This window comes from Salvelinus namaycush, chromosome 36 (genome assembly GCF_016432855.1).
Source record: "Salvelinus namaycush isolate Seneca chromosome 36, SaNama_1.0, whole genome shotgun sequence".
In the NCBI taxonomy this organism is placed as follows: Eukaryota; Metazoa; Chordata; class Actinopteri; order Salmoniformes; family Salmonidae; genus Salvelinus; species Salvelinus namaycush.
Window position 1 is genome coordinate 12976358 of NC_052342.1, and position 24464 is coordinate 13000821.

General features: G+C 43.1%; 1 pseudogene; it reads left to right on the forward strand.

The window, feature by feature from the left end:
* LOC120030236 overlaps positions 1–24464 on the forward strand; it is a 175426-nt pseudogene that overhangs the window by 83151 nt on the left and 67811 nt on the right.

The window sequence follows — 24464 nt, forward strand, 5'->3', positions numbered from 1 at the left end:
TCACATGAACATTGGTTTCATGGATTTCACATGAACATTGGTTGCTCATGGATTTCACATGAACATTGGTTGCTCATAATTTCACAGAATGACATTGTTTGCTATGATTTCACATAACATTGGTTGCGCATGGATTTCATGCACATTGGTTGCTCATGGATTTCACATGAACATTGGTTGCTCATGGATTTCACATGAACATTGGTTGCTCATGAATTTCACATGCACATTGGTTGGTCAAGGTTGGATAGGTTATGCTCTGGATATGCATGTTAAACAAGATATCATGTTTTTGCTCGAAGGAAATGTCAAGCATGGTTTCTCTGCTGGCGATACCAACGACCATCTACACAACCATTTGAGTTTTTTCTTTATTTTGAAAAGCCTCTCAGAGGATATAAAATGAACCGCCTTTAATCATCTGTAGTCTCTACGGCAATATACTTGCTGACATCACCAGAGATGTGCGCCGACGATCACATGATGATGTAACGGTACATATACTCACAGCTGTGAAACGATTAGTACATTGCAATAACCTTCACTGGCTATGCAGTCGCTCAAAGCTACCATCAAGTTAGTTGACTCCACGGTCAACAGCCGAAAGTGACCTCAATAAACCTGGAGTCAAAACCCACCCTCCACCAAACTCCCCTGACAGGCAAGACTCATATAGGGGGGTTATGACTTTTCCTGATGCATTATGCATGTGTTCCCAATTTGTAGGGACTCTGCCGCCATTTCTTGAGCTCCAGTGTGGAGTTGATATCCAGGCTTGTCAGTAAAATGACATGAAATCGGCTTCTGCCTTGAAAAGAGCTGCCGGACGAGTTGGCACGCCCGCCCGCTTCCCCCCCACAGATGTTCCTATAGCTTCCAGATGTTCTCCGTATCTGCGGTGGCGTCACATCTGTCAGGCGACGTGCATTGGTTGTTTCAAATCCTCGGAGTTGTGTCTGAAGTCACTTCAATATGTAGTGGCGGGTTTATTGTGCGTTTTCCACCGGATGAAGTGTGTGTGTGTGTGCGTGTGGACACAGCGTATGGCGTATGTATAAGTGTGTGTGTACGCATTTGTACCAGTTGACGTTTGCTTATTGTTTTACATGCACTGACTAGGAAATACATTCTTTATCGATGATACTGTCAGTCGGTGTGTGTGTGTGCTGTGTGTATACACATGTTTATGTGCACACTAGTATCTACATGTTTGTGTGTGTGTGTGAGCACACTGTTGAACCGTGTGCATGGCGTCGACGTGCACCTGACTGTGTTAAACGAAAGGGGAAGGAATCTTGCTCGACGAACTGGAATAATGGAACAACATCTACCAGTCTTCCGTATACACAGACTTTGATTGCACGGCGCTATGGCTTTGAGGGACGTTCATTGATTAAGGAAATTGGGCAGTGTTTTCTCCAACCAGAACCCCTGGTAGTCATCATAAGGGTATAGTGAAGGCATACAAAAGAACCCAAGGTAGATGCTCTCTCTGCAGCACCTGCCTGCACAGACAGAGATGTACAACACACACACACACACACACACACACACACAACACACACACACACACACCACACACCACACAGACACAGACACACACACAGACACACACACAGATACAGATACAGACACACACACACACACACACACACACACAGACCACCTCTGTTTTGGACCCAGGCTGAGCACACCATGCGCAATGATCGTTTTCAATAAGGTAAAGACATTATGTTAAACGCTCAGCCAGACTTCTCATGGTGAGAATAAATTTTAAAAAAATCAAACAAACAGATTATAGCAGTGCGAGGATGGGCTTGGGTGAATTGACTGCCAGTGCACGTCGGAGGGCGCGGATGTTATTGAGATTGGTGATCAGGTATGCACCCCAACTGCTCGTTAGCCCCCACACTAATGGGCGATTGGGAGAACGGAGCTGGTGTTTGCTCTCTAATGGAGATGAGACGAGCCCGGTTCACCATCTTGATTTAGGGAGTCCATCTTGTTTTATGTGGAGCGGATGACTGCACCATTCGCATGCCGCCGGGTCTATGCGGGACCATTACGGAATAACACCTTAGAAAGAGATTCAAGGTTGTCTGTAGTAGGCCAATATTTATAGATACCGTAATTCAACATGTCACATTGTGGAGACGTCTTACTGGAAAGGGTTGGGAATATTGGTCCCAATTTAAGCAAAACGTATCTTTGAAAGCTTAATATAATTTACTCTCTCGTCAGTAGTTTGTGAACAATTGCCTTTGCAGACTACATCAATATAGTGTAGAGCATCATGGGTATTGTCAGTAGTCCTCTTTGGTCACTTTTTACAATGATTTGTTAACTTGATTTACTACAATCATTCAGTGAACCCCCCCCCCCCCCCCCAGCCTCTGTTTTCACCCTAAAGGATGATGTCCCTATCAGATACATAAAAGGCTTCTGCTCTTTTATGTCAAACAAACATAATCAAAATGGCTCCCAGCTTTCTATCCTCTTTGGTGTATTAAATACTCTCTGGTTTAGTGGCTTTACACCGTGGTTGTCCAATTACTGTGATAACATCCCCTTTGCTTCAAACTAAGGTCAAACGCCTTCTCTTTAAATGGCCGCCGACACATAACATTTCCAAAGGGAGACGATTCTCTGCTAAGTGTATGTGGAGCGAAGGGATTTATCACATGGTAGAACTTTCCTACGCCATTAAAGATGACAATTGTATCTTGCGTGCGTGGGTGAAGACCAAGAAATCCCGGGAATATTGTTTGGATATTGGGTATTGACCCCTTGTTCAACGTAACCCCTTCTCCCCTTCTTTCTCGTATATGGGGGCCGGAAGTGAAGCGTTGCCTTGTCCATGAGATTCTACGATTTTTATTGCTGGCCAATTTGTTAAAAGATGAGGTATGTTAGAATGACCACAAGTCATAAAGACCGTTCCCCCTCTACCCAACCCCCCAACCACCATTCTGTCCTGCAGTTACTGTCTACCGACTCGACCCTCGCTATGTTATATGGGCCGTGTCTGTTCACGGTCAGAGTCCGACAGGGATACTATGAGATCATGCCATTCAGCGTAAAAGTACCTCTGTCTCAGAGTCGTAATTCTTAGTTAATTACCTATAGACCCTTGGACTGCTCATGCAGTGTCTTCCTGCTGTGTTCAGTTAATTTGCAGGGTGAATAGCCTTGACTTGGAGTCATAGTTACTTTGTGACGAGGTGCTGTTTGCACATTATTTGACAAGGGAGACACAATGTTCACATTGACACTCACCTTTGGATGACCTTTCTTGAGTGTGTGTTTACCTGTTAGTCTTTGTACTGTGATCTTAACTTTTATATCATGTATTGTGTGTTTGATAGCCCCACACTTCACTAGTATAACTGTCGATTGCGGATATAGTAGTAGTGACTTCAACACGCGGCACCGTCGAAAGGATGCCACCTTTCCAACAGTCAGTTTGTCAAATTTTGCCCTGCTAGAGCTGCCCGGTCAACTTAAGTGCTGTTATTGTGAAGTGGAAATGTCTAGGAGCACAACGAGCTCAGTGGTACCCCACACAAGCTCACAGAATGGGACCGCCGAGTGTTGTCCTCGATTGCAACCCTCACTACCGGTTCCAAACTACCTCTGGAAGCAACGTCAGCACAATAACTGTTCATCGGAACTTCATGAAATGGGTTTCCATGGCCGTGCAGCCACACACAAGCCTAAGATCACCATGTGCAATGCCAAGGTCGCTGGGGTGGTGTAAAGCTCACTACCATTGGACTCTGGAGCAGTGGAAACAGTTCTCTGGAATGTTGAATCACGCTTCACCATCTGACGTCCGCCAACGAATCTGGTTGGTGGTTGCCAAAAGAACGCTACCTGCCCATGCATAGTGCCAACTGTAAAGTTTGGTGGAGGAGAATATTGTCTGTGTTTTCATGGTCGGGCTAGGCCCCTTAGTTCCAGTGAGGGAAATCTTAACTACAGCACACAATGCATTCTAGACATTATGGTCTTCCAACTTTGTGGAACAGTTTGGGGAAGGCCCTTTCTCTGTTTAGCATGACATCCCCCCTGCACAAAGCGAGGTTCAACAGAAATGTTTTGTCAGATGGTGTGGCTGACTGCTGCAAAGCCCTGACCTCAACCCCATCGAAACCTTTGGGATGAATTGAAACGCAGGACTGCGAGCCAGGTCTTAATCGCCAACTCATTTCCCGCCTACTAATGTCCTGTGGCTGATGGAAGAAGTCCCCAGCAATGTTTCCAACATCTAGTGGAAAGCCTTCCCAGAAGAGTGGAGGCTGTTATAGCAGCAAGGGGGACCAACTCCATATTATGCCCTTATTTTGGAATGAGATGTTCATGCAGTGTAGTTATGTTATTACCATACTATATTGTAGAGGGAGAGAAAGAGGGTACATATAGAGAAGGACCAAATGAAAGACAGAACTCAGAAAGACGGCAACCTCTCCTATAACACAACTGAACATGTTGCAGAAAAAAGACAGAGTCAACAAAGATAGGGGTGAGAGGAAAAGCGTGTGGAATAAGGAAGTGGAAAGTGAGAAGTGAGGCCACTAGTCTGACTCGCGCTCCATCCTTCTTCCATTCTGCTAAGCCGGTACGGGAGTTTGAGCTCAGCCAGAATCAATTCCCCCGACCTCGAGTTCATTTCATCAATCAGCACACACACCACACGGGCTGACTTGGACCAGTTCCAGGCCCCATACTAATATCCACCCCTTCCTTCCCCCTTCATTGGATATAATGGCCGCAGCACGATACATTGGCCCTGTTCAAATCCTTCTAGATTGCATCATTCCTCATCCCTTATTTGGAATTATCACTGGTCTGATATGATCTGGATTGGTGAAAGCTATGTATTGGAACCTGTGCTTTAACCTAGTAGAATTAGATCAGTAACTACTCAAGGAAGGGAGAGGGGGATTAAGGAAGGATGTAATTCACAAGTATTGAATGGGGCCTTTTTCTTTCCCAGTCAACAGTTTGTCACAACCATAGCATTTGGGGGCTAGCTAGTTGATGATTAGCCTTTCCAGACCAGTCAAGAATCAGAAAGTATTGGTTTCCCTGGGTGGCTTGGATCGTTCAAGAGAGCAGAGGAAACTGGGGGTGGGGGGGCAGAAACCTAACAGTGGTTGAAAGTTTGGAGCTCTGTGAGCCGAACCAGTGCTTTTGACAGATGGAGAACCAGCCTGGCTGCAGTAAGGCATCCACACTCCTCTACCCCACTACACTGAGTGTGTTGTGTGCTGCTTGGTGCATATCTCTCCTCTCCCTCACTCCCCTCCACTCTCCCTCACTCCCCATCCACTCTCCCCTTTGGGAATTAGAGGCATTCGTGAAAAGGGTGTGGGAGTTTGTGTGTCATCCCCAGGATATAGCGTCTATCTCAATTGTCTCTGAAGGCTGCCGGCTAGACGGTAAAGTCAGTGCTAAACGTAATTGCTCAAAGTATTCAGACCCCTTTACTTTTTCCACATTTTGTTGTGTTACAGCTTGTATAAAATATTTATTATTTATATTTTGTGTCACTGATCTAGACACAATACTCCATAATGTCAGTGGAATTTTGTTTGTAGAACATTTATGAAATTAATAAAAATTCAAAGCTTAAATATTTTGAGTTTAGTATTCAACCCCTAAATAAATCCAGGAGTAAAAATGTGCTTAACAAATCACGTATTAAGTTGCATGGACTCATTCCGTGTTCTATATAGTGGTTAACGTGATTTATTAACTTAACTTTTTTTTTTTTTTTTTTATAATAATGGGAAAATATTGTACAATCCAGGTGTGCAAAGCTCTTAGACTTACCCCAAAAGACTCAGCTGTAATCACCATCAAAGGTGCTTCTACAAAGTACGGACTCTGGGTGTGAATATATGTAAATGAGATATTTCTGTATATCATTTCAATACATTTGCAAGATCTAAGACCATGTGATCACTTTGTCATTATGGGGTATTGTGTGTTTATGGGGTGGGGGGGGGGGGGAAAATCATATTAATCCATTTTGAATTCAGGCTGTAACACACAACAAAAGTCAAGTGGTATGAATAATTTCTGAAGGCACTGTATATATTTATTCCCCATCATCATTAATCTTTCTTGCCATACTCTTCATAAAGTGTTATACACTGTTGATGTTGATAATTAGACTCAGGATTTCTATGATACCCGCCCAAGTAATCCAGATTTATATTCGTATGATTGATTCTCTATTATGTCCACAGATAAGCATCGTAACCCATATTAAGCAGCTAAGCCCTGTCAAAATGTGACTTCCTGATTCAAAATGAGGGGCTTTATACTTGAATCCGCACACTAGTCAATGCCCTATCATTTCTGAGTATCCCTATCCAAAATACGACTTTATGTCGCATTGACTTGCAAATGCTTCCCTATTATGTGCCATACCCAAAGACTGCAACAATTCAGTGACTTAGCACAAATAATGAGTGTATCATGTTGATGATGGATCCAGCATGTAATCTCTGGAAGGACAAATTGCGTACTAGATAGACTTCATAACATCCTAGAAATATGTCCACTTGTGATTTGTTGCCGATACTCCAAGCTTTCTACTGTCTTTCTTTTATGTGATTTTCATTCATCACTTGGATTTCGTTTGCTGTATGTACTGTACCTGAATCTGTCCATGCTACATTTGTGGACGGTCTAACACTTAATTATGCATATCCACCCATCTAACTCACAGCCACTGATGATTCATTCTTTCAATATTTAAACCAGACCTGGCAAAGGGGGAAATATGCCAGCGCGCAGAGAAAGACTCCTTAATTGAGAGCGAATCAAACCTCGCCGTCTCCGTTGATGCAAAAGGTGCGATCGGCTGGAGATAATGAATAATTACATCAAAGTTGGGTGCCTGCCTGCCTTTAAAAAAAGCCTTAAAAATGACAGGTCTGTGCGCTGAGGACTGTGGAAAAGCCAGCTGCTGCTATTTGATATTCCTTCATCGCAGCCCGCTACGGAGTGAATACGATCACCACTCTTCTCTTGCTCTTGTCTGTTCCAGAGATACTCTAGTCTAGCTGCCACTCAGATCCAAAACTGAGACAGTTGGAGGCTGATCACTATTGTGTGTGGAATATAATGTCTATAATGTTTATAGAATTACTTAATTGTAATCAGTTGAGTTTCTGCGGGCAGCTCCCAATGTGCTGTTATCGAATTGCATTGCCTGAGGTTTCGTCCCCCAGGTGCTCGAATATCATCTCAGAAAACTCTATTCTCTTTCATAGTCCATTGATCAAAAACAGAACCTCTGTAGCGCGCGGGATCACACCGAGGTATTGCCATATGCGACGTTGGAGGAGATTGTTTCTCCCCCTCTTAAGGGCTTAATGTTTCTCCCTCAGATTCTCGCCGGCGTGCATTTACGATTAAAGCGCGGCTTCCATCTTGCAAACGAGGACGAGTAAATTGGCCTTTGAAGTTGTGGAATATCAGAAGAGGCTGTGAAGATTTCTTTAAAATTCGTATTTTTTCCCCCACTCTTTTCTGTGCTTTTTGAAAGCCACTGTTCAATAGTCTTGTCAATGTTGGATTATTAGGTTTTGAGATGAAAGAGCAACTGTGACTGCTGTGCGAACACCTATACATGGATGGCGTTTTATTTTCAGTTATGATTATGCATTTTCTTCGTTGCATCAGAGGGATAGAATGGTTCAGCTTGACCAATTAATATTCTATTCAAATGTCTTGCCATCGGCGTTTCTACATCTTTAATTGCTCTAAATTGTTCATCTTCTCCGGAGAATGCTCTCTTTCTTTTTCTCCTTGGCTTATTGGTTTCTGGACTGTTAATTTATTGTGGGATTAGGGAAAACATAATTGAGGTTTAAACAATATTAATAGACAATAGTGTTCCTCGAGAGTGGTCGTCCTGAGGAGCCACAACAAAATACCTGTACGCTATTGGCTGCCTGTACTGAATAATATATTAGGATTATTTCAACGTATTCTGTTTCATTGTAATTGTATATATGTGATACTGTAGCATGGAGCAAATGGGGATTTTGGGCTGAATACATTCAGTGGGACATTCATGGAAATGCACAGCCACAGCCTGGCTTTCACCTGTTCTATTATTTAGATAATGTCATTGTTCTCTTGGAAATATAAGAATTGCCATGGCCAGTTTGTTCTACACGTATTCACCTTAGCGCAATGTTGCTATGAGCTATTTGAGATTTCTCGAAAATCTCTGGTAATATCTAACATCTCCCAAGATCCTGAAAAACATCTGTGACTAACCTTCCGTAATATGTCTTCCTCTGAAAAGTCCTGGCATAACTTAATTGACATCCCTAATAACCTGTTAACTACCCCTTTTGGTCCATTATTAATATCATCGGTGATAATACAGTGCTTCCATAACCCATACTGATCCCTTCCCTTGCTACCTCATACTGATCTCTGGTTGGTTAGCCCCTCCACCTTCTTCATGTCGCTAACTCTCCATGTTGTCTGGTGGCATGCCATGGTGGAGACCGTGAACAACCTCCTTCAGCCCCAGGCCCAGTCGCGTGGAGGGACCTGAGCACCGGGGAGCAGCTGAGAGCACACAATGCTGCTGGATACGGTGGAGCAGGGGGCCTTCATCCTGGCCGACAAACCTGCTCAAGACGGACATCGTGCAGGAGAACACAAAACAACATCCGTGGAGTACAGACTTAAAGCTATACACACCCACTAGCACGACACCAACTTGAAATTAGATCTCTAACGCACCGCACAGCAACACACCACACATACATACACACAGCGATAGAACTGATTGGTGTGGTAAATGAGAAATCTTCAGACACTTAAATGTACACTGGTGAAGACAAGATCATCTGTCAACCTGGCAAAACATGATTACTAGGATGTGTAAGAAAATACAATTGACTGAATGTTTTGCAAACCTTTTCATAGACATCATAGGACAGTGTGATCGCAAATGTTGTCTACATCTCTTGATACCTAATATACTTCTGGAATATATACTTCTGGAATATACAACATTGGGTTTGACTTGGTTTATTATTTTCAACATTTTTAACCTTTATTTAACTTAGGCAAGTCAGTTAAGAACAAACTCTTATTTACAATGACGGCCTACCAAAATGCAAAGGCCTCTGCGGGGACGGGGGCTGGGATTAAAATAAAAAATAAGACAAAACACATATCACGACAAGAGAAAACACTCATAAAGAGTGACCTAAGACAACAACATAGCAGGCAGCAACACATGACACCAGCATGTGTAGCAACACAACATGACAACAACATGGTAGCAGCACAACATGACAACAACATGGTAGCAACACAACATGGGAGCAGCACAAAACATGGTACAAACATTATTGGGCACAGACAACAGCACAAAGGCAAGAAGGTAGAGACAACAACATCACGCGAAGCAACCACAACTGTCAGTAAGAGTGTCCATGGTGAGTCTTTGATTAATCGGGAATAGCAATCGGTATTAGCTAAGCAAGATGGAGCATGGCCCTTGCAACGCCATAATTGTGGTTTGATTCCCGCTGGGGCCACCCATACGAAAATGTATTATGCTTCACTTTCGACAAAGTGTCTGCTTAATGTCATGTATTATATTATAATATTACAAGATATACAAAGAGCTTTTTGATTATTTGAAATGATAAAAGATTAGACAATTGTTTCAAGGGCAAAGCGAGGCAGGAAAAGTGTCTATCTGAAAGAACAGTGGCTGTTGTCTCATCACTCTGATTAAACACGATATTACATTTTTCAGCTCGCCTCCGATTGCCATTATATTACATTAGCCAATCCTAAGTGTGATTTTGTCGTCCCAAGGGGAAGACCAGTGGTGACAAACTAAATTCCTGTACATCGGTGCTGCGTCTTGTAAAGAGAGGGTAAGCGAGATCGGCTTTGCTATTTCCGATATAGTGCATTCTTTTGAACCAGAGCCCTATGGGCCCTCTTCAAAAAGTATGCACTACACAAGGAAGCCGTTTGAGATGCATCCACAGTCTTAAGTGATCATTGTTTGTAGCTTAGTTTTAATGAGCATTCAAGTGACTGGTTCAAGTTAATTCAGAACCTGACTGTGATCCTACAGATAATAGAATATACTGAACGACTTTCCCACTGATGTTCCTACGCCTAACGGAGGCAAGATGGATAATTGATGTAGTACTCTTTAACTACTCTATATTGCTGTTGTATAGCTATTCAGATGACCAAATGGCATGATGCATCATTTTTACTTGAACAGAAAGCATATGTGTTGGTTGGAACACGTACCAGTTTATTTTTATAACGACAAAATAAAAAAAACCTAACCCCGTACCACCAAGATGCACGGTCAAGACGCGAGTCAAATTATGAATACATCAGTAGCCTCAGTAGCCGAAACTATTATTAGTGCCAGGGGCCTTGATAAAGAGTGAAACCTGCAACACAAAAACAGCAATAAGTGCATTATAATGAATGTAAGGGATCATTTTCAGGCTGGCGTTTAATTCGGCCACTAGTGTCAAACTAACATTGTGTTTGAACACTAGTGCCGAATTAACGCCAGCTGAAATAGAGCCCTTACAATTTCCATTATAAATGCATTATTGCTTTTTTTGTTGTTGCAGAGTTTCACTCTTTCTCAGGCCACTTGGCACTAATAATGATGTTTAGGCTACTGAGGCTACATGATGTATTCATAATTTGACTCGGCTTCCTTGACCTGCGAATCTTGGTGGTCAGGGTAGGTTTTTGTTTATTTTGTCGTTATAAAAATAAACTGTTACCAGGTTCCAACACATATGCTTTCTGTTTCATAGTTAAAAATTTATTCATCATGCCATTTGGTCTCTGAATACTATACAACAGCAATATAGAGTAGTTAAAGAGTACTACATCATATCCATCTTGGCCTCCGTTAGGCGTATGGACCACTCAGTGGATAAGTCGTTCAGTATATCCCTATTATCGTAGGATCACATTCAGGTTCTGATTAACTTGAACCAGTCACTTTAGAATTGCTCATGTAAACTAAGCTTCAAACATATGATCCTAAGACTGTGGATCGCATCTCAACGGCTTTAGATCTAAAACCAGATTGATTGGTACTAAGAATACTGTTAGCAGAAAGAAAAGATTGTAACTGTTTGTTGACTATAGATTCTAGAATCTTTACCAGACAAGGGAGCCTAGAGATGGGTCGATAGTTATCCAAATCACTACCGTCACCTCCCTTATGTAATGGCAGAACAAAAGCTGCTTTCCACACCTTAGGGATATTTCCTGTGCTTAGTGTTAGATTAAAAATGTGTGTTACTGAACCAGCAAAAATAGGTGCAGCACACTTAAGTAAGTACGGGTCTAAATTGTTGGGTACACCTAGGGCCACTCGGGCAAGGTAAGATAAAAAATAATACATTATGTCTGTCGAAGCAACCAATAGAAAAGCAAACATCGGTAAAATTCCAAATGTCAGCCGTTAATTTGTTTGAGCAGCTTCACTTGTAGTGTGACACAAACACCTGTTTCCCAATAGCTTTTCTTCACCGACTTAATTTCATTGCCGCATGCAGCCAGATGTCCCCTTTGAGGTTTTAGTGTTGTTCCCTCCATTGGAGAGCAGGACGATAATGATAGCCAACGGGCTGAGGAGAAAAACCTGACGTCTTGCACTTGTGGTCACTTCATCCATGGCTTTTACGAGGTAGCCATTTTGAGAGACAAAAATGAAGAACAGGTCAAATTCAAGTAACGCTTTAGAGGAGAGTAACCTTTTCATTTGTTGTCATCACATTATCCTGAAACTGAAGCCAATGTACTGTGAATATATTTCAAAACAAACAATAGCCTAGACTTGCGTCTTCTCTTTATGACGATATCCCTAAAAAGATACTCTAGAAAAAGCAGTGCAGCTCAAATGGGAAAGGAATGCTACATTTATCTCTGATAAATACTCTAACTATCTAGTACATCAAGGAACTGCTAAATTCTCCCCTCGCGCTTTCTCTGTACTATTCAAGGTTGTCCTCTCCGCTCTGTCCTCCATCCTTTCCCCTTTAATCCATGGTGACTTACTGTAGCAGCCCCTAGCGCCATGCTCCCTCCCTCCTCCCATTTCTCTGTCTCGCGCGCGTGTGTTTACCTCGGAGCTCAATCATTTTGACACAATCTGCTAAGAGCTAACGGAATGAAAGATTCCTTTGATAGCAAGCACAAAGTCTCTCTGCCGGCAGACAAAGAGCCGATTGAGTTGGTAAACGCCATGATACGTACCACTTTCATGACCGAAGGGCCATGTGGAAGGCGCTAACAAGACCACTTCCAGGAAAGTGCATTAGCATTTCTTCAAAGCTATGCGCTAGGCTAGGCTAACAGAATAGGCCTCTGTTTATGTATTCTGTTCCCAGCCCAGTGTTACGCGCTAGGCTAGGCTAACAGAATAGGCCTCTGTTTATGTATTCTGTTCCCAGCCCAGTGTTACGCGCTAGGATAGCCTATCAGAATAGGCCTCTGTTTATGTATTCTGTTCCCAGCCCAGTGTTACACGCTAGGCTAGGCTAACAGAATAGGCCTCTGTTTATGTATTCTGTTCCCAGCCCAGTGTTACGCGCTAGGCTAACAGAATAGGCCTCTGTTTATATATTCTGTTCCCAGCCCAGTGTTACGTGCTAGGCTAGGCTAACAGAATAGGCCTCTGTTTATGTATTCTGTTCCCAGCCCAGTGTTACGCGCTAGGCTAGGCTAACAGAATAGGCATCTGTTTATATATTCTGTTCCCAGCCCAGTGTTACGTGCTAGGCTAGGCTAACAGAATAGGCCTCTGTTTATGTATTCTGTTCCCAGCACAGTGTTACGCGCTAGGCTAGGTTAACAGAATAGGCCTCTGTTTATGTATTCTGTTCCCAGCCCAGTGTTACGCGCTAGGCTAGGCTAACAGAATAGGTCTCTGTTTATGTATTCTGTTCCCAGCCCAGTGTTACGCGCTAGGCTAGGCTAACAGAATAGGCCTCTGTTTATGTATTCTGTTCCCAGCCCAGTGTTACGCGCTAGGCTAGGCTAACAGAATAGGCCTCTGTTTATGTATTCTGTTCCCAGCCCAGTGTTACGCGCTAGGATAGCCTATCAGAATAGGCCTCTGTTTATGTATTCTGTTCCCAGCCCAGTGTTACACGCTAGGCTAGGCTAACAGAATAGGCCTCTGTTTATGTATTCTGTTCCCAGCCCAGTGTTACACGCTAGGCTAACAGAATAGGCCTCTGTTTATATATTCTGTTCCCAGCCCAGTGTTACGTGCTAGGCTAGGCTAACAGAATAGGCCTCTGTTTATGTATTCTGTTCCCAGCCCAGTGTTACGCGCTAGGCTAGGCTAACAGAATAGGCCTCTGTTTATATATTCTGTTCCCAGCCCAGTGTTACGTGCTAGGCTAGGCTAACAGAATAGGCCTCTGTTTATGTATTCTGTTCCCAGCACAGTGTTACGCGCTAGGCTAGGCTAACAGAATAGGCCTCTGTTTATGTATTCTGTTCCAAGCCCAGTGTTACGTGCTAGGCTAACAGAATAGGTCTCTGTATATATCTAGTGTTCTCCTACTCCAGGCAAGTAGCTAACTTTATTTCAGATTGTATAATTCCTATTGGGGACACGTGAGTGGTTATGTAGCCTAGCCAGCTGTTAGTTCTCCAGTGCTACTTTGAAATCTCAACCTACTGGATTGACCCGCTAACATCAGTCCCAGGTATGCCACATTTCAGGTTTAGCCCTACTCCTGCAGTGACGAGGTCTCCAGGTTAAATAGTTCCTCTTTAGTTCCTTTCTCTCCACTTACTCGCAGGAACAAGTGGTAACCTTGAAACTCCAACTTGAAAGCGGAGCTACGTCTCAGCCCCAATCCCCACTTGGACCGTGTGTCTCGTTTCAGTGCTAATTAAGACTGATTCTTTGTGATGTTTTCTATGAGAGGGAATAATTAATGTGCATGCCGTTTTTTCACACAGTTTATATAAAATGAGAAAGTCTTAATTAGCCAAAGTCGAGAGGTGACATTTTGTTCAGCGTTTTATTTTTTTTACACAAATCAACTGGTACTAGTTGTTCGGGCTTGGACCATCTTGATTACTGTCCGGTAACATGGTCAAGTGCAACAAAGAAGACCTAGCAAAGCTGTAGCTGGCTCAAAACAGAGCAGCACGGCCTGAACTGCACATACACAACTAACATCAACAACATACATGCCCGTCTCTCTTGTTTGAGGGCTGACGTGAGATGCACTGCTTCTCTTCTAGTTATGAGGGGTATTACAGTAATAAAATGCCAGATTGTCTGCGTAATCAAATGACATTCAGCTCAGACACCCATACATAACCCACAAGACATGCCACCAGGGGTCTCTTCACAGTCCCCAAGTCCAAAACAAATTCATGGCAACGCAGAGTATCATACAGAGACATGGTCGCATATTTAAGTTTATTTTATTTAACCTTTAACCAGGCAAGGCAACTCCCGTCTTCAATTACTCAAGCAAACAGCAAAATTACCTTATTTGTTTTTGTTGTTTGTATTATTATATTTGTTTGTTGTGGTGTTTGTGTATTGTTGTGCATTTAATGTGACTGTCCTCGTGCATCAGTGTTTTGTTACTTGTCATGTTTTGTGTTTTTTGTGGACCCCAGGAAGAATAGCTGCTGCCTCTGCAAAAGCTAATGGGGATCCATATAAACAAATCAAATAAACAAATACAAATGATACATTTCTTTTCTCTCCATCCACACTGAAAACCATGCTAATAGAACTTGTATGTGTCTACCTTTTGCTAACTGTAACATGTTTTGGTGGTTTGCAGCTGCAGAAAAGAGAGCGCTCATGTAGGATTTACGTGCAGGTATTTTGACTCTTGTCTTTCACCCAGCATCCTCCTACCCAACCCATTGAAATGTTTCTGTTTTGGTGTAAGCATGATTGTGACTTGTTGCCGCACCCTAACGTCATGCTTTGTGCTCGTGATATTCCTGCCTGTGGAGGCATGTGTTGCTCAATGTTGGGTCTGCTAAGTAAACTTTGACCTTGTAAAATTGTATTAAAAAAATTGGAGCCATTTATAACACTTAGTTAGGCTATGTTTTGGTCGGGATGCAACTATGGCTAGTTAACGTTTTTGATCCACAGGTCAAATTTTGGGGTCCTCACTTTCTTACCCACATCCTGATGCCCTAATTCTAACGGCAACCCCCAGCCCTGCAACCAATTAAACACTCCTTCCCAGCATGCTTTGCCTCTTAATGCTGTTTTCATATCCTTGTGTTGGTGTTGTGATGGCTTTTGAAAGAAGAAACTATACATATGTAATGCATATGATGTGCTAATAACATTGGTTGCTCATGGATTTCACATGAACATTGGTTGCTCATGGATTTCACATGCACATTGGTTGCTCATGGATTTCACATGAACATTGGTTGCTCATGGATTTCACATGAACATTGGTTGCTCATGGATTTCACATGAACATTGGTTGCTCATGAATTTCACATGAACATTGGTTGCTCATGAATTTCACATGAACATTGGTTGCGCATGGATTTCACATGCACATTGGTTGCTCATGGATTTCACATGAACATTGGTTGCTCATGGATTTCACATGAACATTGGTTGCTCATGAATTTCACATGCACATTGGTTGGTCAAGGTTGGATAGGTTATGCTCTGGATATGCATGTTAAACAAGATATCATGTTTTTGCTCGAAGGAAATGTCAAGCATGGTTTCTCTGCTGGCGATACCAACGACATCTACACAACACATTTGAGTTTTTTCTTTATTTTGAAAAGCCTCTCAGAGGATATAAAATGAACCGCCTTTAATCATCTGTAGTCGTCTACGGCAATATACTTGCTGACATCACCAGAGATGTGCGCCGACGATCACATGATGATGTAACGGTAGCATATACTCACAGCTGTGAAACGATTAGTACATTGCAATAACCTTCACTGGCTATGCAGTCGCTCAAAGCTACCATCAAGTTAGTTGACTCCACGGTCAACAGCCGAAAGTGACCTCAATAAACCTGGAGTCAAAACCCACCCTCCACCAGAACTCCCCTGACAGGCAAGACTCATATAGGGGGGGTTATGACTTTTCCTGATGCATTATGCATGTGTGTCCCAATTTGTAGGGACTCTGCCGCCATTTCTTGAGCTCCAGTGTGGAGTTGATATCCAGGCTTGTCAGTAAAATGACATGAATATCGGCTCTGCCTTGAAAAGAGCTGCCGGACGAGTTGGCACGCCCGCCCGCTTCCCCCCCACAGATGTTCCTATAGCTTCCAGATGTTCTCCGTATCTGCGGTGGCGTCACATCTGTCAGGCGACGTGCATTGGTTGTTTCAAATCCTCGGAGTTGTGTCTGAAGTCACTTCAATATGTAGTGGCGGGTTTATTGTGCGTTTTCCACCGGATGAAGTGTGTGTGTGTGTGCGTGTGTGACACAGCGTATGGCGTATGTATAAGTGTGTGTGTACGCATTTGTACCAGTTGACGTTTGCTTATTGTTTTACATGCACTGACTAGGAAATACATTCTTTATCGATGATACTGTCAGTCGGTGTGTGTGTGCGTGTGTGTATACACATGTTTATGTGCACACTAGTATCTACATGTTTGTGTGTGTGTGTGAGCACACTGTTGAACCGTGTGCATGGCGTCGACGTGCACCTGACTGTGTTAAACGAAAGGGGAAGGAATCTTGCTCGACGAACTGGAATAATGGAACAACATCTACCAGTCTTCCGTATACACAGACTTTGATTGCACGGCGCTATGGCTTTGAGGGACGTTCATTGATTAAGGAAATTGGGCAGTGTTTTCTCCAACCAGAACCCCTGGTAGTCATCATAAGGGGTATAGTGAAGGCATACAAAAGAACCCAAGGTAGATGCCTCTCTCTGCAGCACCTGCCTGCACAGACAGAGATGTACACACACACACACACACACACACACACACACACACACACACACACACACACACACACACACAGACACAGACACAGACACAGACACACACACAGATACAGATACAGACACACACACACACACACACACACACACAGACCACCTCTGTTTTGGACCCAGGCTGAGCACACCATGCGCAATGATCGTTTTCAATAAGGTAAAGACATTATGTTAAACGCTCAGCCAGACTTCTCATGGTGAGAAATAACTTTTAAAAAAATCAAACAAACAGATTATAGCAGTGCGAGGATGGGCTTGGGTGAATTGACTGCCAGTGCACGTCGGAGGGCGCGGATGTTATTGAGATTGGTGATCAGGTATGCACCTCCAACTGCTCGTTAGCCCCCACACTAATGGGCGATTGGGAGAACGGAGCTGGTGTTTGCTCTCTAATGGAGATGAGACGAGCCCGGTTCACCATCTTGATTTAGGGAGTCCATCTTGTTTTATGTGGAGCGGATGACTGCACCATTCGCATGCCGCCGGGTCTATGCGGGACCATTACGGAATAACACCTTAGAAAGAGATTCAAGGTTGTCTGTAGTAGGCCAATATTTATAGATACCGTAATTCAACATGTCACATTGTGGAGACGTCTTACTGGAAAGGGTTGGGAATATTGGATCCCAATTTAAGCAAAACGTATCTTTGAAAGCTTAATATTAATTTACTCTCTCGTCAGTAGTTTGTGAACAATTGCCTTTGCAGACTACATCAATATAGTGTAGAGCATCATGGGTATTGTCAGTAGGTCCTCTTTGGTCACTTTTTACAATGATTTGTTAACTTGATTTACTACAATCATTCAGTGAACCCCCCCCCCCCCCCCCCCAGCCTCTGTTTTCACCCTAAAGGATGATGTCCCTATCAGATACATAAAAGGCTTCTGCTCTTTTATGTCAAACAAACATAATCAAAATGGCTCCCAGCTTTCTATCCTCTTTGGTGTATTAAATACTCTCTGGTTTAGTGGCTTTAACACCGTGGTTGTCCAATTACTGTGATAACATCCCCTTTGCTTCAAACTAAGGTCAAACGCCTTCTCTTTAAAATGGCCGCCGACACATAACATTTCCAAAGGGAGACGATTCTCTGCTAAGTGTATGTGGAGCGAAGGGATTTATCACATGGTAGAACTTTCCTACGCCATTAAAGATGACAATTGTATCTTGCGTGCGTGGGTGAAGACCAAGAAATCCCGGGAATATTGTTTGGATATTGGGTATTGACCCCTTGTTCAACGTAACCCCTTCTCCCCTTCTTTCTCGTATATGGGGGCCGGAAGTGAAGCGTTGCCTTGTCCATGAGATTCTACGATTTTTATTGCTGGCCAATTTGTTAAAAGATGAGGTATGTTAGAATGACCACATAGTCATAAAGACCGTTCCCCCTCTACCCAACCCCCCAACCACCATTCTGTCCTGCAGTTTACTGTCTACCGACTCGACCCTCGCTATGTTATATGGGCCGTGTCTGTTCACGGTCAGAGTCCGACAGGGATACTATGAGATCATGGCCATTCAGCGTAAAAGTACCTCTGTCTCAGAGTCGTAAATTCTTAGTTAATTTACCTATAGACCCTTGGACTGCTCATGCAGTGTCTTCCTGCTGTGTTCAGTTAATTTGCAGGGTGAATAGCCTTGACTTGGAGTCATAGTTGACTTTGTGACGAGGTGCTGTTTGCACATTATTTGACAAGGGAGACACAATGTTCACATTGACACTCACCTTTGGATGACCTTTCTTGAGTGTGTGTTTACCTGTTAGTCTTTGTACTGTGATCTTAACTTTTATATCATGTATTGTGTGTTTGATAGCCCCACACATTCACTAGTATAACTGTCGATTGCGGATATAGTAGTAGTGACTTTCAACGCGGCACCGTCGTAGGATGCCACCTTTCCAACAAGTCAGTTTGTCAAATTTCTGCCCTGCTAGAGCTGCCCCGGTCAACTGTAAGTGCTGTTATTGTGAAGTGGAAATGTCTAGGAGCAACAACGGCTCAGTGGTAGCCCACACAAGCTCACAGAATGGGGCCGCCGAGTGTTGTCCTCGATTGCAACCCTCACTACCGGGTTCCAAACTACCTCTGGAAGCAACGTCAGCACAATAACTGTTCATCGGGAACTTCATGAAATGGGTTTCCATGGCCGTGCAGCCACACACAAGCCTAAGATCACCATGTGCAATGCCAAGCGTCGGCTGGGGTGGTGTAAAGCTCACTACCATTGGACTCTGGAGCAGTGGAAACAAGTTCTCTGGAATGTTGAATCACGCTTCACCATCTGACAGTCCGCCAGACGAATCTGGGTTTGGTGGTTGCCAAAAGAACGCTACCTGCCCCAATGCATAGTGCCAACTGTAAAGTTTGGTGGAGGAGTAATAATTGTCTGTGGCTGTTTTTCATGGTTCGGGCTAGGCCCCTTAGTTCCAGTGATGGGAAATCTTAATGCTACAGCACACAATGTCATTCTAGACAATTATGTGCTTCCAACTTTGTGGCAACAGTTTGGGGAAGGCCCTTTCCTGTTTCAGCATGACAATGCCCCCATGCACAAAGCGAGGTTCATACAGAAATGGTTTGTCAAGATTGGTGTGGGAGAACTTGACTGGCTGCATAGAGCCCTGACCTCAACCCCATCGAATACCTTTGGGATGAATTGGAACGCAGACTGCGAGCCAGGTTTAATCGCTCAACATCAGTTCCCGACCTTACTAATGTTCCTGTGGCTGTATGGAAGCAAGTCCCCGCAGCAATGTTTCAACATCTAGTGGAAAGCCTTCCCAGAAGAGTGGAGGCTGTTATAGCAGCAAAGGGGGGACCAACTCCATATTACTGCCCCTTATTTTGGAATGAGATGTTCATGCAGTGTATGTTATGTTATTACCATACTATATTGTAGAGGGAGAGAAAGAGGGGTACATATAGAGAAGGACCAAATGAAAGACAGAACTCAGAAAGACGGCAACCTCTCCTATAACACAACTGAACATGTTGCAGAAAAAAGACAGAGTCAACAAAGATAGGGGGTGAGAGGAAAAGCGTGTGGAATAAGGAAGTGGAAAGTGAGAAAGTGAGGGCCACTAGTCTGACTCGCGCTCCATCCTTCTTCCATTCTGCTAAGCCGGTGACGGGAGTTTGAGCTCAGCCAGAATCAATTTCCCCGACCTCGAGTTCATTTCATCAATCAGCACACACACCACACGGGCTGACTTGGACCAGTTCCAGGCCCCATACTAATATCCACCCCTTCCTTCCCCCTTCATTGGTATAAATGGCCGCAGCACGATACATTGGCCCTGTTCAAATCCTTCTAGATTGCATCATTCCTTCATCCCTTATTTGGAATTATCACTGGTCTGATATTGATCTGGATTGGTGAAAGCTATGTATTGGAACCTGTGCTTTAACCTAGTAGAATTAGATCAGTAACTACTCAAGGAAGGGAGAGGGGGATTAAGGAAGGATGTAATTCACAAGTATTGGAATGGGGCCTTTTTCTTTCCCAGTCAACAGTTTGTCACAACCATAGCATTTGGGGGCTAGCTAGTTGATGATTAGCCTTTCCAGACCAGTCAAGAATCAGAAAGTATTGGTTTCCCTGGGTGGCTTGGATCGTTCAAGAGAGCAGAGGAAACTGGGGGGTGGGGGGGCAGAAACCTAACAGTGGTTGAAAGTTTGGAGCTCTGTGAGCCGAACCAGTGCTTTTGACAGATGGAGAACCAGCCTGGCTGCAGTAAGGCATCCACACTCCTCTACCCCACTACACTGAGTGTGTTGTGCTGCTTGGGTGCATATCTCTCCTCTCCCTCACTCCCCTCCACTCTCCCTCACTCCCCATCCACTCTCCCCTTTGGGAATTAGAGGCATTCGTGAAAAGGGTGTGGGAGTTTGTGTGTCATCCCCAGGGATATAGCGTCTATCTCAATTGTCTCTGAAGGCTGCCGGCTAGACGGGTAAAGTCAGTGCTAAACGTAATTGCTCAAAGTATTCAGACCCCTTTACTTTTTCCACATTTTGTTGTGTTACAGCTTGTAATAAATATTTATTAAATTTATATTTTGTGTCACTGATCTAGACACAATACTCCATAATGTCAGTGGAATTTTGTTTGTAGAACATTTATGAAATTAATAAAAAATTCAAAGCTTAAATATTTTGAGTTTAGTATTCAACCCCTAAATAAATCCAGGAGTAAAAATGTGCTTAACAAATCACGTATTAAGTTGCATGGACTCATTCCGTGTTCTATAATAGTGGTTAACGTGATTTATTAACTTAACTTTTTTTTTTTTTTTTTTATAATAATGGGAAAATATTGTACAATCCAGGTGTGCAAAGCTCTTAGACTTACCCCAAAAGACTCAGCTGTAATCACCATCAAAGGTGCTTCTACAAAGTACTGACTCTGGGGTGTGAATATATGTAAATGAGATATTTCTGTATATCATTTTCAATACATTTGCAAGATTTCTAAGACCATGTGATCACTTTGTCATTATGGGGTATTGTGTGTTTATGGGTGGGGGGGGGGGGGGAAATCATATTTAATCCATTTTGAATTCAGGCTGTAACACAACAAAAGTCAAGTGGTATGAATAATTTCTGAAGGCACTGTATATATTTATTCCCCATCATCATTAATCTTTCTTGCCATACTCTTCATAAAGTGTTATACACTGTTGATGTTGAATAATTATGACTCAGGATTTCTATGATACCCGCCCAAGTAATCCAGATTTATATTCGTAATTGATTGATTCTCTATTATGTCCACAGATAAGCATCGTAACCCCATATTAAGCAGCTAAGCCCTGTCAAAATGTGACTTCCTGATTCAAAATGAGGGGCTTTATACTTGAATCCGCACACTAGTCAATGCCCTATCATTTCTGAGTATCCCTATCCAAAATACGACTTTATGTCGCATTGACTTGCAAATGCTTCCCTATTATGTGCCATACCCAAAGACTGCAACTAATTCAGTGACTTAGCACAAAATAATGAGTGTATCATGTTGATGATGGATCCAGCATGTAATCTCTGGAAGGACAAATTGCGTACTAGATAGACTTCATAACATCCTAGAAATATGTCCACTTGTGATTTGTTGCCGATACTCCAAGCTTTCTACTGTCTTTCTTTTATGTGATTTTCATTCATCACTTGGATTTCGTTTGCTGTATGTACTGTACCTGAATCTGTCCATGCTACATTTTGTGGACGGTCTAACACTTAATTATGCATATCCACCCATCTAACTCACAGCCACTGATGATTCATTCTTTCAATATTTAAACCAGACCTGGCAAAGGGGGAAATATGCCAGCGCCGCAGAGAAAGACCTCCTTAATTGAGAGCGAATCAACCTCGCCGTCTCCGTTGATGTCAAAAGGTGCGATCGGCTGGAGATAATGAATAATTACATCAAAGTTGGGTGCCTGCCTGCCTTTAAAAAAAGCCTTAAAAATGACAGCGTCTGTGCGCTGAGGACTGTGGAAAAGCCAGCTGCTGCTATTTGATATTCCCTTCATCGCAGCCCGCTACGGAGTTGAATACGATCACCACTCTTCCTCTTGCTCTTGTCTGTTCCAGAGATACTCTAGTCTAGCTGCCACTCAGTCCAAAACTGAGACAGTTGGAGGCTGATCACTATTGTGTGTGGAATATAATGTCTATAATGTTTATAGAATTACTTAATTGTAATCAGTTGAGTTCTGCAGGGCAGCTCCCAATGTGCTGTTATCGAATTGCATTGCCTGAGGTTTCGTCCCCCAGGTGCTCTGATATCATCTCGAAAACTCCTATTCTCTTTCATAGTCCATTGATCAAAAACAGAACCTGCTGTAGCCGCGGGGATCACACCGAGGTATTGCCATATGCGACGTTGGAGGAGATTGTTCTCCCCCCTCTTAAAGGGCTTAATGTTTCTCCCTCAGATTCTCGCCGGCGTGCATTTACGATTAAGCGCGGCTTCCATCTTTGCAAACGAGGACGAGTAAATTGGCCTTTGAAGTTGTGGAATATCAGAAGAGGCTGTGAAGATTTCTTTAAAATTCGTATTTTTTCCCCCCACTCTTTTCTGTGCTTTTTGAAAGCCACTGTTCAATAGTCCTTGTCAATGTTGGATTATTAGGTTTTGAGATGAAAGAGCAACTGTGACTGCTGTGCGAACACCTATACATGGATGGCGTTTTATTTTCAGTTATGATTATGCATTTTCTTCTGTTGCATCAGAGGGATAGAATGGTTCAGCTTGACCAATTAATATTCTATTCAAATGTCTTGCCATCGGCGTTTCTACATCTTTAATTGCTCTAAATTGTTCATCTTCTCCGGAGAATGCTCTCTTTTCTTTCTCCTTGGCTTATTGGTTTCTGACTGTTAATTTATTGTGGGATTAGGGAAAACATAATTGAGGTTAAACAATATTAATAGACAATAGTGTTCCTCCGAGAGTGGTCGTCCTGAGGAGCCGACAACAAAATAACCTGTACGCTATTGGCTGCCTGTACTGAATAATATATTAGGATTATTTCAACGTATTCTGTTTCATTGTAATTGTATATATGTGATACTGTAGCATGGAGCAATATGGGGATTTTTGGGGCTGAATACATTCATGGGACATTCATGGAAATGCATCAGCCACAGCCTGGCTTTCACCTGTTCTATTATTTAGATAATGTCATTGTTTCTCTTGGAAATATAAGAATTGCCATGGCCAGTTTGTCTACACGTATTCACCTTAGCGCAATGTTGCTATGAGCTATTTGAGATTTTCTCGAAAATCTCTGGTAATATCTAACATCTCCCAAGATCCTGAAAACATCTGTGACTAACCTTCCGTAATATGTCTTCCTCTGAAAAGTCCTGGCATAACTTAATTGACATCCCTAATAACCTGTTAACTACCCCTTTTGGTCCATTATTAATATCATCGGTGATAATACAGTGCTTCCATAACCCATACTGATCCCTTCCCTTGCTACCTCCATACTGATGCTCTGGTTGGTTAGCCCCCTCCACCTTCTTCATGTCGCTAACTCTCCATGTTGTCTGGTGCAGGCCATGGTGGAGACCGTGAACAACCTCCTTCAGCCCCAGGCCCAGTCGGCGTGGAGGGACCTGAGCACCGGGGAGCAGCTGAGAGCAGCCACAATGCTGCTGGATACGGTGGAGCAGGGGGCCTTCATCCTGGCCGACAACCTGCTCAAGACGGACATCGTGCAGGAGAACACAAACAACATCCGTGAGTACAGACTTAAAGCTATACACACCCACTAGCACGACACCAACTTGAAATTAGATCTTAACGCACGCACGCACACACACACACATACATACACACAGCGATAGAACTGATTGGTGTGGTAAAATGAGAAATCTTCAGACACTTAAATGTACACTGGTGAAGA